The following is a 14249-nucleotide window of genomic DNA, read 5'->3' as shown; positions in this document are numbered from 1 at the left end:
ACTCAACTCTTACGCAGCGCCTTCTCTTCCCGAAAGTGCGTCTAGGCGTGTAAGTGCTGTTGTGATGTCAAAGCATTGCGAGATGAGATTTACGCCACCTATTCTACTTTTCGCTCCAAGTGTTAGCAGCCTTATTGTGCTCACACTATTCAGACAATAGGCGTCCCCTACCAATAGCTATTAGGTGTAATGTGTGTGGTGGGAAATTAAGGTTTCAGGTTCACTTCACAGCGTTGGTGCCATAGACAGAGCCTGGCGCGGTGCCGAGCAGCTGCACACTGGCTGATTATACAGAGGGACAAATGTATTAGTATAAACCAGGTGCTAGTTGCTAAGGAATTAATTATCCTAGCAACCAGGGATTGGTATGGAAATGGAAGATGGGCCTGATTCTCCTAAATGGAAAGTGGCCTTTTGCATTTTGTCATCAGGAACGGAACAGAAAGAATACAAGGAAGCAGGCTTATAGTCAACTTACAGTTGCTAGTCACGCATTTCTCTCTCTGAGAGTAGGGGAGGAGGGAAGACAGAGAGGGAGGTGAGCGGAGCAGGAAAGCCGATGCACGTGGAAGGAGAGAAGAGCCTGAGACACTGCTGCTGCTGGACGCCGGGAGGAGGATGCCTGTCAGTGAATAGCCAGGGAGGAGAAATCGATGCAGTATGGATGGTCGCCTTTTCGCCGTTTCTGAAGAGGACAGGAAGCTATTTCTTAATAAAGGATTTGCCTTTTAAAAGTTTCATTAGTCTTGGTGTTTATTTTTCGTTGTGCACTAACGAATTATTTTTTTTTTGATGTTACTGGTCATTTAAAATATAAAATGGAAACATAAATGATTTTTTTTATCAAATAAATGTAATGTGCTTTGCAACTGCACCTTAGATATACTGTGTCCAATGGAGAGAGGCAGATGGAATCACATGACACTGACAAGAAATCGCCGCACGGCAAAGTGACAGTTAATAACGGTTTTCTCACTTTCATTTCTGGGATCAGAGGTGAGTGGACCATTACACATACACAGGGGGGACAAATTAAATAATAATGACATAAATGCAGAAAATGGCTATTTAATTATGTCAATAGGTAGCGCCTGGGATATTAGTCTTGGTTTTGCATATTTTCTTTCATTTTAATAGATATAAAAAGTGATTATGGGAAAGTTTGGGTCGGGGGAAGGAGCAGGGGTGCAGGGAGACTACAAACTCTCCAGATATAACATATTTGGCATTCAGATTGTTCTTCTAATATTTATATGCACATTTCTCTGTATTTGGCTCAGTATTAAAATGTGCTAGTTTAGAAATTATTAAGGGAGGAATCTGAACAGTGTTTGGAGGGACAGTTGGCCACTTGGTGATCAGTTTCGTCTTCTAATAATATAAATATTCATATTTCTCTCTGTATCTCACTTTGTATATAACATTTACTTCTTAAAAAGCTTTTAAGTAAAAGTTAAGAAAGTTTTAAGGGTAAATATCTGGAATCTCTCATTATAACATGTAACAGGGGTCACTGACAACATTTGGAGTGACAGTTGGCCACTTGCTGTTCAGGTTTCTCCTCTAATGCTATTAATATTCATATTTCTCTCTGTATGTCACTTTGTATATAAAATTGCTTCTGTAAAAGCATGTGAGAGAAATTGAGTTTTGGAGTTGCCACTTCCCAGCCACTAATGGCTCCTGATGCTGCGTGAGGCTGTTAATGACAGGCAGCTATTGGTTTTTTTCTGACCAGAAACTTAAAATGCTCCCAGACTCCCTTATCAGTCTGTAGTCCTCTGATCCCAAATCCAACCACCTCTTAATAAACTTGCATCCTGCGACACTTGTCATCTGATTGCTAGACCCATTCACTTTAGCACCATTAAAGGGGTTGTTCAGCGTTAACTTTTAGTATAATGTAGAGAGTGATATTCTGAGTTATTTAGCTTTTTATTCGGCAGCTCTCCAGTTTGCATTTTTAGAAATGTGGTTGCTAGGGTCCAAATTACCTTAGCAATCATGCACTGATATGAATAAGAGACATGATTATAAACAGGGGAGGGTCTGAATAGAAAGATAAGTAATAAAACATAGCAATCATAATAAATGCCTTACAGAGCATTGGTCTTAGATGGGGTCAGTGAACCCCATTTGAAAGCTGGAAAGAGTCAGAAGAAGAAGGCAAATAATTCAAAAACTATAAAAAATAAACAATGCAGACTAATTGAAAAGTTGTGTAGAATTAGCAATTCTATAACATACTAAAATTTACCACCCCTTTAATATGTATGGTGATCAAGCAGCCAGTCATAGTTGGATTTTTGCTTAAGATGTTTGCTAACCTGAGTCAGTGCCACATTACAGGAAAATCTGATTTCAGATTTTTGATATCCGTTTAAAGTTTGTTTCTAAAAAGAAAAGATAAGTGTGTGATCTGTGCTCACAATCTCTTCTTTCTTTTCATCTCCCCATAAAGTGAAAGTTCTGAGCGATCCGTAGCGACTTCAAAGCGACTTCATAGTGATTTCTATGTGATTTCCTGCGATTACCAGTGATTTTCCTGTGAGATATTCAGCATTTTTGACGTTTCCTAGGAAAAAACATCTTCCCTTCACATCTGCTGATATTTTTTTTTTTTTTTTTTCAAAACCCAACTGCTCTTTTAAGAGCAAAAAGACTTGGGCGCAATGCCATTCTGCGCCCCATGGAGGAAGGTAAGGTGACTGTTACATTTTTATTTGACTAAGAAATGTTTTTTTTAGTCCCAAAGTTTAAGAGGTCCTAAAATGGTTTTGCTATAGGGCCCACTAATTTTCAATTACTCTATGGTCCCTGTTACTTTACTAATTAGTAGATTTGGGATAAGGGCATCTTTCACACAGGTTAGTACCATTTTGTTATTCAGCAAGTCTTGTGCCTTATACTGTCCCTAATAGAATCTTTCTCTTTTCCCTCAGCGACAGTTAGAATCCAGCTCCCTCTCTGAGATTTACAAGGTGAGTAGAAAAGAGGGAAAAATAATGTGACCACTCACTGTAAATGCTGCTAGAGCATGGAATCTGGGAGTTGGTTTGGTGATGGACATATTTTACCCTTTTGAAATATTATGTTATGAATAAAATTCCCCTTTTATTCTATTTTATTGTCAAGCCTCCTGATGGTCGGCTGACCAAGGATGTGCTCCTCGGAGAGGGCGGCACCGGAGACGTCTACAAGGTAAGGGACCAACCAAATTATCGTTGAATAGAAAGAACTTACTCAGTGGTTCACAAAATGGCTTAAATAGCTCTGCACTTAATTCAGTATCTTCCCAAAATGCCTTGTTGTAGCTAAAACCAAGTGTAAGTTAAACTTTTCTGTCTGTATTACAGGGACGACACCATCGGAAAGGTGTGGTGGCCGTGAAGATTGCCAACATCAGTCGGGTAACGTATCTTTATACTTCCATTTTTTATATCATTCCTATTTGTGAGGTTGCCTTTGTGAGCTAAAGGGATTTCTATTACTCCACTCCAGGATGAAGAGTCAGTCTGCAGGGAGCTGAAGTTTCTCCAGCAGTTCGGCGGCCACAAGAACGTCGCCTCTTTCTTTGGAGCCTACTACAGGGCTCCACTCACGGAGTGCTCATCGGAGCTCTTGGAAGTAAGAAATTATTTACTGTATCACATTCATCACTTATGTGCCAAACAGATCACTGCTAGAGAAGATATAATACACGGTCTAAATCATTTCTTTCTATTGCAGATTGTTCTTGAATACTGTGGTGGCGGTTCTCTCCACAACCTCATCAGCAAGACCAATGGCCAATCCCTGAAGGAGACCTGGATTGGCTATGTCTGCAAGGAGGTTTTAAAGGTAAGGTCAGATTTACCCCTTAATGACTTTTCTTTAATTGCATAGATTATATATAGAATCTCTTTGTTGGGAATGTTTAATCTTATGTCTGTTATAGTCTTATAAACTACATCTCAATCTCCCCAGGGGCTGCACCACATCCACAAGAACCGGGCCGTTCATAGAGACATCAAGAGCCTGAACATCATGCTTACTGAGACGGCCAAAGTGAAGATCAGTGAGTAAAACTTACAGTTATAATGGAGTAATGGATGGTGGGGAGCTTCTGTGAATATGGAGTCAGGGGGTTTCATAATTCAGGTTTCTATCAGGGGGTTTCATAATTCAGGTTTCTATCTTATTGTGGTTAAACAAATTATTTTCCATTAATTTATTCTATTTGTCATTTCAGTTGACTTTGGAAACAGCTGGAACCTGGACCTGCAAACTGGATTGTGCCACGAAGCGGAAGGGACTCCACATTGGATGGCACCAGAGGCCATAAGGCAGAAGGGCCAGTGCCTGGCGTACAACACCAAAGTATGTTTTACTTATAATACTTGTAACAACACGGAGCATTTACCTATTAGTATTAATCGGACATAGAGGAAGTAATTTTCTCATGGGGGAAAGGAGTTTTTCTGAAATGTTGGGTTTCTTACCTTTTTGCACAATGTGTCTGCTATAAAATATTTGCTCTTTTGCTCAGTTATGTAACTGCTATTATTTGTAATGGAGATGTATTGCTGTATACACGTTTATAAATATAATAAAGCATTTTCTCACTTTTACATATAACATGGTCTGCTTTATTACTTGGGTGTACATTGGGATATTTTAGAAGTTGTATTTTGTTCTGTTTTGGCCATAATTGACCTAAGGAGAATGCCATGTACTTTTGCACCCATACAAATATGAATATGTTTTTAAGTAGAATATGAAACAGAAGTAGCCTCCTTACTTAGATTTTATTAAAAACACACTCACCCATTTCTCTCCTTTTAATGCTCTTTTGTTTGTCATTTGCAGTGTGACATCTGGTCGCTGGGGATAACCGCCATCGAAATGCCCGAGGGAAAACCACGTAAGTTAATCACAACAATTGTGGCTGCTTATGGATACTATATTTTAGACTTTGAGCAGCAAGAACTTCTTAACCAGAATGGGAAGAATTGAAGCGTATTCGCCATTTCCAGCAAAAAGACCTTTTTGTAAATCGATTGGTTATAGACATGTTTGAAGGGTCTGATATATTTGTTTTTAACTTTTAGCTTATGCAGATCAATATCCAGTGGAGCACCTGATAAGAGAAGCCCAACCACCGAAGCTTCGATCAAAGACCTGGTGAGACCTGGACTAGTCCAGGGACTAGTCCGATTGCCATTTTGGAGTCAGGAAGGATTTTTTTCCCGTTCAGAGGCAATTTGGAGAGGCTTCAGATGGTTTTTTTTTCTTGCCTTCCTCTGGATCAACTGGCAGTTAGGCAGGTTAAAAAACGTTAAAAGGTTGAACTTGATGGACATGTGTCTTTTTTCAACCTAACTTACTATGTTACTATGTAAGTCGGGACATTTCAGTAACAATCTGGAACTGTGAGTTGAGCTCTCAAACAATATTTGGCTACAATTTGTACACGAAACACAGAAGAAATCACCAAGAAAAACCTGCAAAATATCAATCTGCTACTTCTGTATAAAATGATATCCTGCATGTATGGGTGCACCTAAAGATGCATCCCCTAAACACCCCAAAACAGGGGCAATACGTAAGGGAAAGTTAGCTGGAAAGTTTGGGGCTGCTCTCTCCACACCTTGAAAGTTATTAATCTAAACACCCCCTTACCTTGAAATACACCCCCACAAAATTTATATTCCTTGAAAGTGCACACCTGCAGCTATTCATTGCCACCTTGCTTTCTACATGCAGAATTGGGGACACAATAGCAATGTGCAAATCTCGAACAAAACAATACCCCACATGTATGGGGGCCATCAAACACCGTTAAAATGGGGCAGTAGGTACATTTGGGGTTGTGCAGTTTTTCAGTCTAAATGCCCCATTACCTGTAAGATACCCCCATGAACTATATAGTCCTTGAAAGTGCACAACTGCAGCTATTCAGTGGCATCATCCTTCCTTTTCTACATCTCAGCCTCTCCTGCAGAAAAAGACACCCCAAATATATGGGTGCACCTAAACATCCTAAAACTGTGGCAATAAATTCATTTGAGGCTGTGTTCTAAGATCACACCTTGCAGATTTTAAGTCTAAACACCCCCTTTACCTGTGTGATACCACACAAATTGTAAGTACTTGTCGTCCCTGCAAGCCCCACCTAAATATCACCTGCCAATACAGCAATTCTGGAGCCTTATATTCATGGCTATTGAATTTTTGCTGGAGTTGCCATACAATCACACCCAGTCTTTTAAAAATGAGAGGGAAAAATGTACTTTTGATCTTTTCCGGCTTTTAAATTGGGGTCACTCACCCCATATAAAAAACAACACTTTGTTAGGGTCTGCTAGTGCTATTTTTTATTATTCAACCTTCAATTCATGCCCTCTCCTATTCAAATTCTAGTCGAAACTGAAAATTGGAGAGCTGCTGAATAAAAAGCCAAATAATTAAAAAAAACACAACTAATAAAAAAATTAAAACTATTTGCAAATTGTCTCAGAATAACACTATCTACATCATACTAAAATAAGTTTAACAACCCCTTTAGGAATTTGTATTAACCATATAATAAAGGAGCTTACAGACTTAAGGTGGCCATAGATGTGCAAGTTTACCTGCAATATCTGACGGACGTCCCCATCTACCGATCTGCCACTAACCTTCAGTTTAAATAAAGTATTAAAAGAACAGATCAGACAAAAGTTTATGTCAGACAAAAGCTTGTGACAGTCTCCCACTGAAAATCGTCAGAACAGCAATACATGCAGAGAGATTATCGGCAGCCGACAGAAATCTTTTAACCTGTCCGATTGCCATGGCACAAAAAATGTCAGGACACTCCACACGGTCTGAAAATCGCACAAATCGAGTATCCATACGGTTATATCTGTACGTCTATGGCCAGCTTTATAGCTAACCAACAGATGGTGGTATGTGATAGATTTAACCAATACTATGTGGACGATCAGTACATAGCTTGTACCCACATTATAATGCAGATCTGGTCTCTCTGTAGTGATACCCTCCCACAAGTCATTTTTTTTCAATAGGTAACCTTTTATTTAATTTTAACGTTACTGGAAATAGTGGGCATAGAAAGAAGAAGGGGTAAGTAAGAAAGAAAGGCATAGAAATAAAAGCTGGAGACTACTCAGTTGATAGTATTTGCTGAAGAATTGAGCCAGACTTATGCGGCCAGTTTCTGGCTAAATAAGTCGCACACTTTTGAGTGATTGATGATGCATAAATTTTATAGAGTAATTTCTGTTTGTCTGGAGGGGAAATCATAAATTCCACAGTGGTGTATTTCACATTAGGAGATTCTCCCGGGAAAAATGTGTGGTATAGGTGTCTTAACTGCATGTAGCTAAATAATTATAAGTAAATAATAAATAATAAGTAATTAGAAGTCACAGATTGGTTCAAGCAAGGCTGCAGGCTGAGTTATACAGGGGACTTTGAGTATCACGTAAGTAGTATATAATACACAAAAGCCATGAATATCTTGTAAATTATATCCTTATAAACGGTGAGTTCTGATGTCATCAGTTATAAATGGTGAGTAGTGATGTCATTTCTGTCACATGACTCACTAAAACTTGTGTATTATAATAATTATAGTACCCCCTGTTGCAAAATATGAGGATATTAGAAGTAACCTTGGAGTTCCATGACCTGTATAAAAACACTCGGCCTTCGGCCTCGTGTTTTTATATGGTCATGAAACTCCTCGGTAACTTATAATATCCTTATATTTTACAAGAGGGGGTACTTTATTCACTATATAATGCACCCACTTTTTTCAGTGATAAGGATATTAGAATTTGCTGAGGGGTTATATGACCATATAAAGGCATAAGGCTGCAGGTTGAGTTATACAGGGAACTGAGTACCCCCTACTGTTAATGACAAGGATAGCAGATGTCACTGCGGGGTTCTGTGACCATATAAAGACATAGGTTGCAGGCTGTGATATCTACGGTGATGCTTTAACCCCCACTGTAAATTGTAAGGATATTAGAAGTCACTTATGAGTTATGAGACCATATAAAGGCACAAGGCTGCATGCTGAATTATACAAGGAACTATCACTTATGAATTGTAAGGGATGTTGTACCCCCATTGTAAATTATAAGGATATTTGAAGTCACTGAGAGGTTCACTGAACATATAAAGGCACAAGGTTGCAGGCTGAGTTATATAAGGAGTATCATTTATTTATTATGTTATAATGTACCCACAAATTTTCAAGGATATTAGAAGTCACTGACGTGTTTTTGATGATAAAGGCACAAGGCTGAAGGCTGAGTTAGATACAACTATGAGTATCACTCATTTATTATAAAGATAATGTACCCCCTGCTGTAAATGACAAGTATATAAGATGTCACTGATAGGTTCTGTGACTATATAAAGGCACAAGGCAGCAGGTTGAGTTATACAGGAAGCTCTAAGCATCACTAATGTATTATAAGGGGTAATGTACCCCCACTTTAAATTATAAGGATATTAGAAGTCACTGAGAGTTTGTGTGACCTTTTAAAGACACAAGGCTGTAGATTGAGTTATACAGGGGACTATCACTCATTGATTATAAAGGGTATTGTACTCCCTACTGTTAAAGGGGTGGTTCTGCTTTAGGTTAACTTTTAGTATGTTAAATAATGACTAATTCTAAGCAACTTTTCAATTGGTCTTCATTATTATTATCTTTTTATAGTTTTTTGATTATTTGACTTCTTTTTCTGACTCTTTCCAACTTTCAAATGGGGGTCACTGCCCCTTCTAAAAATACATGCTCTGTAAGACTTGTTATTGCAACTTTTTATTACTCATCCTTTCATTCCAGCCCTCTCCTATTCATATGCCAGTCTCTTATTCACATTAATGCATGGTTGTTACGGTAATTTGGACCTTAGCATCCAGACTGCTGAAATTGCAAACTGGAGAGCTGCTATATAAAAAGCTAAATAACTCAAAAACCACAAATAATAAAACATGAAAACCAATTGTGTCAGAATATCACCCTTTACATCATACTAAAATTTTATCTAAAGGTGAACAACCCCTTTAAGGATATTAGGTGTCAAGGAGGGATTCTGTTACCTTAAAAGACACAACTCTGCAGACTAATTTATGCAGTGGACCCTGACTATAACACAGGTATTATAAGGGATTGTGTGCCCCCTACTGTAAATGATGAGGATATTAGCTGAGGGGTCACTGAGGGACAAGACCCTTTAAATGTGACCATTTAAAGCGACAAGACTGCAGATTGAGTTATACAGGGAACTCTGAACATCACTCGTACCCCCTACTTAAAATAAGAATATTAGAAGTTACACAGGGCTGCTGTGACAATATTAAGGGTTCGTAGACATGTCACTGTCATTGGTAATGTCTGTCACTATCTGGCTGTTCCTTTCTGTCCTCTGACCTGCTTGTTCTGACTCCTGAAACAATGTAACAGTAAGTAAGTTCCCAATATCCATTCATTCCTCATTCTCACTCAGTTTACAGACATGTGTCACTTTATTTTTGTCACTATGTAACGCTAAGCAACTTTTCAATTTCCATTGATTCTTCATTCTCATTGGGTTTATAGATGTGTAACTGTCATTGCGACTATCTATCACTAGTTTTCTGTCCCTTTCTTTCCACTGCACTGCTGTTCTGACCCCGGAAACAATATAACTCTTTCTTTCTTTCCTCTGACCTGCTTATTCTGACTCAATTATTCTGAACAATGTAACAATGAGCAACTTCCCAATATCCATTTATCTTCATCCTCTTTGGGTTTTTAGATGTGTGTATCTGTCATTGCGATTGTCTGTACCTTTCTGTCCTCTAACCTGCTTGTTCTGAGTCCTGAAACAGTGGAAAACTGAGCAACTTCACAATATCTATTCATTGCTCATTCTCACAGGGTTCACAGACATTTGTCACTGTCAATGGTAATGTCTGTCACTATATGGCTGTCCCTTTCTATCCTCTGAACTGCTTGTTCTGACTCCTGAAACATTTTAACTCTAAGCAACTTCCCAATATCCATTTATCCACATCCTCACTGGGATTGTAGACGTGTATCTTTCACTGTGATTGTCTGTACCATTCTGTCCTCTGACCTGCATGTTCTGACTCCTGAAACAATGTAACAATAAGCAACTTTCTAGTATCCATTCATTCCACATTCTCATTAGGTTCGTAGAAATGTGTCACTGTCATTGTGAATATCTAGCATTACCTGCCTATACCTTTCTTTACTTTGAACTACTGGTTCTGGCTCCTGAAACAATATAACAGTAAGCAACTTCCCAAAATCCATTCATTCCTCATTCTCACTAGGTTTATGTGTCACCATCATTGATATTGTCTGTCACTATCTGGCTGTTTCTTTCTTTACTCTGACCTGCTTATTCTGACTCCTTAAACAATGTAACAATGAGCAACTTCCCAATATACATTTATCCTCATCCTCATTGGGTTTTTAGATGTGTGTAGCTGTCATTGCAACTGTATATCACTACCTGCCTGCCCCTTTCTTTCCTGGACTGCTGGTTCTGGCTCCTGAAACAATATAACTCTTAGCAACTTCCCAATATCCATTTATTCTCATCCCAGACTATCTTGGAAGAATGTCATTTTGCTCTTCTCATACTGTATGTCATGTTGTTAACATCTTTAGCTTTATATATAAGGTTTTTATAAGGTTTCTTTTAGAGCACAAAATATCTCTATGAGTCTCCAGGTGGGGGGCAGATTTTTTTTTTGTAATATTAACCACACAATTATCTTGTTTTATTTTTAAGAGATACTCTAGTAAGTATTGATTTTTCGCAATATTTTTATTCATGTTCATTAATTGAATATAAGGGTCTTCTCATGGCCAAAAAACTGAAGTGGACAGCTGATGCCCTTCGTTCTCCACCATGCCAGGCATGGTCATTTCACCAGTTTGGCACAATTAGGCCCTTCACCAACAGCTGCCCCTGTACTGCGTCAGGCTACAGGTGTGAATTGGGCTAGCTGTCTTCACAGGGTTGGGATGGTTTCAGTTTGGCTCCCACCTGCAGTCTTCTATGCTCATTGTTGGTGGCTATCCATTCTGCATGACAGGAGCCAGAACGGGAGAGGAGAGGCTAGTGGTGGACCACAGCCCCCTTAGTCAAAGAGAGCTGGCATATACGTAAGTACATATATATATATATATATATATATATATATATATATATATATATATATATATATAGAAGGTACCCGCACTCTGTCCCCCAATTTCCACTTAGTGGGTGCTTGGTCAATTGTTCATATATAACTGTTCAAGAGGGACCAGCACACCGTTTTCTTAAGTCACCAAATGTTTATTGTAACATCGCTGTGCATCCAACGTTTCAGCCCATATTGGGGCCTTTATCAAGGATAAAGTGCTTAGTGATAAATCAACAATTTATACACCTATAATCCCCTCCAAAAAGGCAACAAAATGATGTAATTACCATGACAATTGTGTAATTAGTGCAAATAATTCAAACTGATATCCGTAGAAAACATATTCTCAATTACACCACTAGGTGTCACCATACAATTGTGTATATAGTCCTGGTGTTCAGTCCATTGAAATAAAAAAACTTAAAAGTTCAAATATTGCTCACTAAGTTTCCAGAGTCGGCAGATACATAGTAACATCACCTGTAAATAGAAAAAGGCTTCTTTTACCCAACTGCGGCATATGTTTCAATATCTAAGGAAACAGACATTCATAATTGGATGTCATCAGGGGGAGACCAGGAGCGCGTGTCCTACTAACAACGCCAGGCAATCAACACCCAGAGCGGAACGCAGGACTGAAAACCCCAAGACGGACTGAATTTATGCTTATTTTAAGCACACATATGTGAGTGCAATCTGTATTTTTATCCTTTTACTATATTAAAGAAGTTTTTACACGATTTTTAGCATATCCTTTTAGAAACCGAAAGACACCCAGGATTGGTGGAAGAAATCAAATCACACCATATAGCAATCGCACAAAGAGGTGCAAATCTTATTCGAAATTACTACACTATATTTTATTTCTTTTTTTCTTGGTGCCTATCCCTAAGCTTGCAGCGCTGGTATCTCTTCGCATGAAGGAAAGGTTTTTTATTGTGATTGATCTGAGGGAGAACAGATCTCTTACCGGCAAAGGGAGTGAACTGCAGAACCTCTGGATTTTATTTTATTTTCCACACCATGGTGTCACATGACATTCTTTGTTTAATCGCATAATATTTTTCCTGTATAAAGGGGGCCATGCACGGGGAGATAATGCTGCCGATATCGGTCATTTAGACCAATTTGACAGCTAATCTGCCCGTGTATGGAGGCTTCCGACGGGTCTTTCCGATCGATATCTGGACAGGATATCGATCGGGAAGGTTTGATTTTTCTGTCTACCGACCCGTCGGAGCCCATTGTGCTCGTCGTACTCCGATCGTTCAGCCATGGGGCCGAATGTTTTGATTACCCCCGATATAGCCAGGGGTGCTTTGCCAATGAGGCGAGTTGAGGCTGTTGCCTCAGGCGGCAGCGCCCCACTAGGTACCAGGGGCAGCAAAAATGCTGCTCCTGGTACTTTAAGACCGAATTTCCGGGGGAGGGGGGGCCAGGATTGCCCCTGGATATAGCCCTGCCGTTAGTGGCATATCGGGGAAAAGATCCGCTCGTTTGGCAATGTCGCCAAACGAGCAGATCTTATAGTGTATGGCCACCTTAAGGGTACGTGCAATAAGAACCTTGTATCAGGGCCCAACATATTTGTCATGGTAATGACGTAATTTTGGCACCTTTCTGGAGGGGATTATGGGTGTATAAATTGTTGATTTATTACTAAACACTTTATCCTTGATAAAGGCCCCCAATGTGGGCCGAAAAGTTGGATGCACAGTGATGTTACAATAAAACATTTGGTGACTTAAGAAAACGATGTTCTGGTCCCTCTTGAACAGTTATATATATATAACTGTTATTCATATATAATAACAGTTTTCTTGGTCTGTTGATGATGCTCTAAATTGACTTTCAGCAACAATCTTACTAGTGTGTCTAGGGTTAATGCTTTCCTCTGAATCCATTCTCTTCACTGATCATACTTGCTTGTCTGGGGTTTATGCAGTGAGTGATCAATATGGCTGAAGGTGAGGTTCATTTTTGACCAAACGTTCATAAACGTTTTACATACTTAGGACACTATATTCAGTTCAACTACCAAATAATCAGCCATATTTTGTGATCTTCTATATGAAATCAAAGACGGGTCTTAGTTAACCCTCCCTTTTAAAGTATAGCCATCTATTTGCATGATTTATATTCTTTATGTGGTCAGAATGAAAAGTAAAGGATTGTTCACCTTAATCTAACTTTTAATATTATGTAGAGTGTGATATTCTGAGACAAATTGCAATTTGTTTTTATTCATCAATTTTCCAGATTGCAGTTTCAGCAATATTGTTGCTAGGGTTCAAATTAGCCTAACAACCATGCATTGATTTGAATAAGATAATGGAATATGAAGAGTAGAGTGCCTGAATGGAAAGAGGAGTAATAAAAAGTAACAATAACAATTAATTTGTAGTCTTTCAGAGCATTTATTTTTTAGAAGGGTTCAATGACCCCCATTTGAAAGATGGAAACATACTAAAACATACTAAAATCTAACTTAAAGGTGAACCACCCTTTGAATGGCTCATTTACAAATTCAAGTGCAAAGAGCCAAATTGCCTCTGTGTAAATATTTGCTCCTAGTAAGTTGTGCTTCCTTTACACCTTATATGCCTCTAAGGGCTAGTCCACACGGGGAGATAGCGACGCGTTTGCGGTCGCGGCGACAAAGCGCCGCGACAGTCGCCGCGACCGGCGCAGGCGACAGTTTTGTATGGGCGCCTATGTAAAAACGCCTGTGCTAACCACACGAGGCGATGCGCTTTTCAACAGTCGCCTGAAAATGCCTCGCCAGGCTTTTTCAGGCGACTGTTGAAAAGCGCATCGCCTCGTGTGGTTAGCACAGGCGTTTTTACATAGGCGCCCATACAAAACTGTCGCCTGCGCCGGTCGCGGCGACTGTCGCGGCGCTTTGTCGCCGCGACCGCAAACGCGTCGCTATCTCCCCGTGTGGAATAGCCCTAAAGGGTACTCTACCACATTGGCCAGTGTTTCTCCGCTCCCATGCTGCTCCTCTTCTGCTGTGCTGCCTATAATTTCTGTTATTCCTC

At 39.4% G+C, this 14249-nt stretch overlaps 1 long non-coding RNA gene across 1 annotated transcript; it reads left to right on the top strand.

Annotated features, from left to right (window-relative positions):
- The first annotated feature begins 3468 nt into the window (after nucleotides 1-3468).
- Nucleotides 3469-4384, top strand: LOC121398126. Its single transcript, XR_005964122.1, has 3 exons — nucleotides 3469-3627; nucleotides 3730-3840; nucleotides 3967-4384. It is a non-coding gene; the product is annotated as an uncharacterized LOC121398126 (long non-coding RNA).
- The last annotated feature ends 9865 nt before the right edge of the window (nucleotides 4385-14249 follow it).

Source organism: Xenopus laevis, chromosome 9_10L (assembly GCF_017654675.1).
Source record: "Xenopus laevis strain J_2021 chromosome 9_10L, Xenopus_laevis_v10.1, whole genome shotgun sequence".
Classification (NCBI taxonomy): domain Eukaryota; kingdom Metazoa; phylum Chordata; class Amphibia; order Anura; family Pipidae; genus Xenopus; species Xenopus laevis.
Note: the sequence above shows the minus strand (reverse complement) of the source record. Positions and strands in the feature narration are given on the sequence as shown.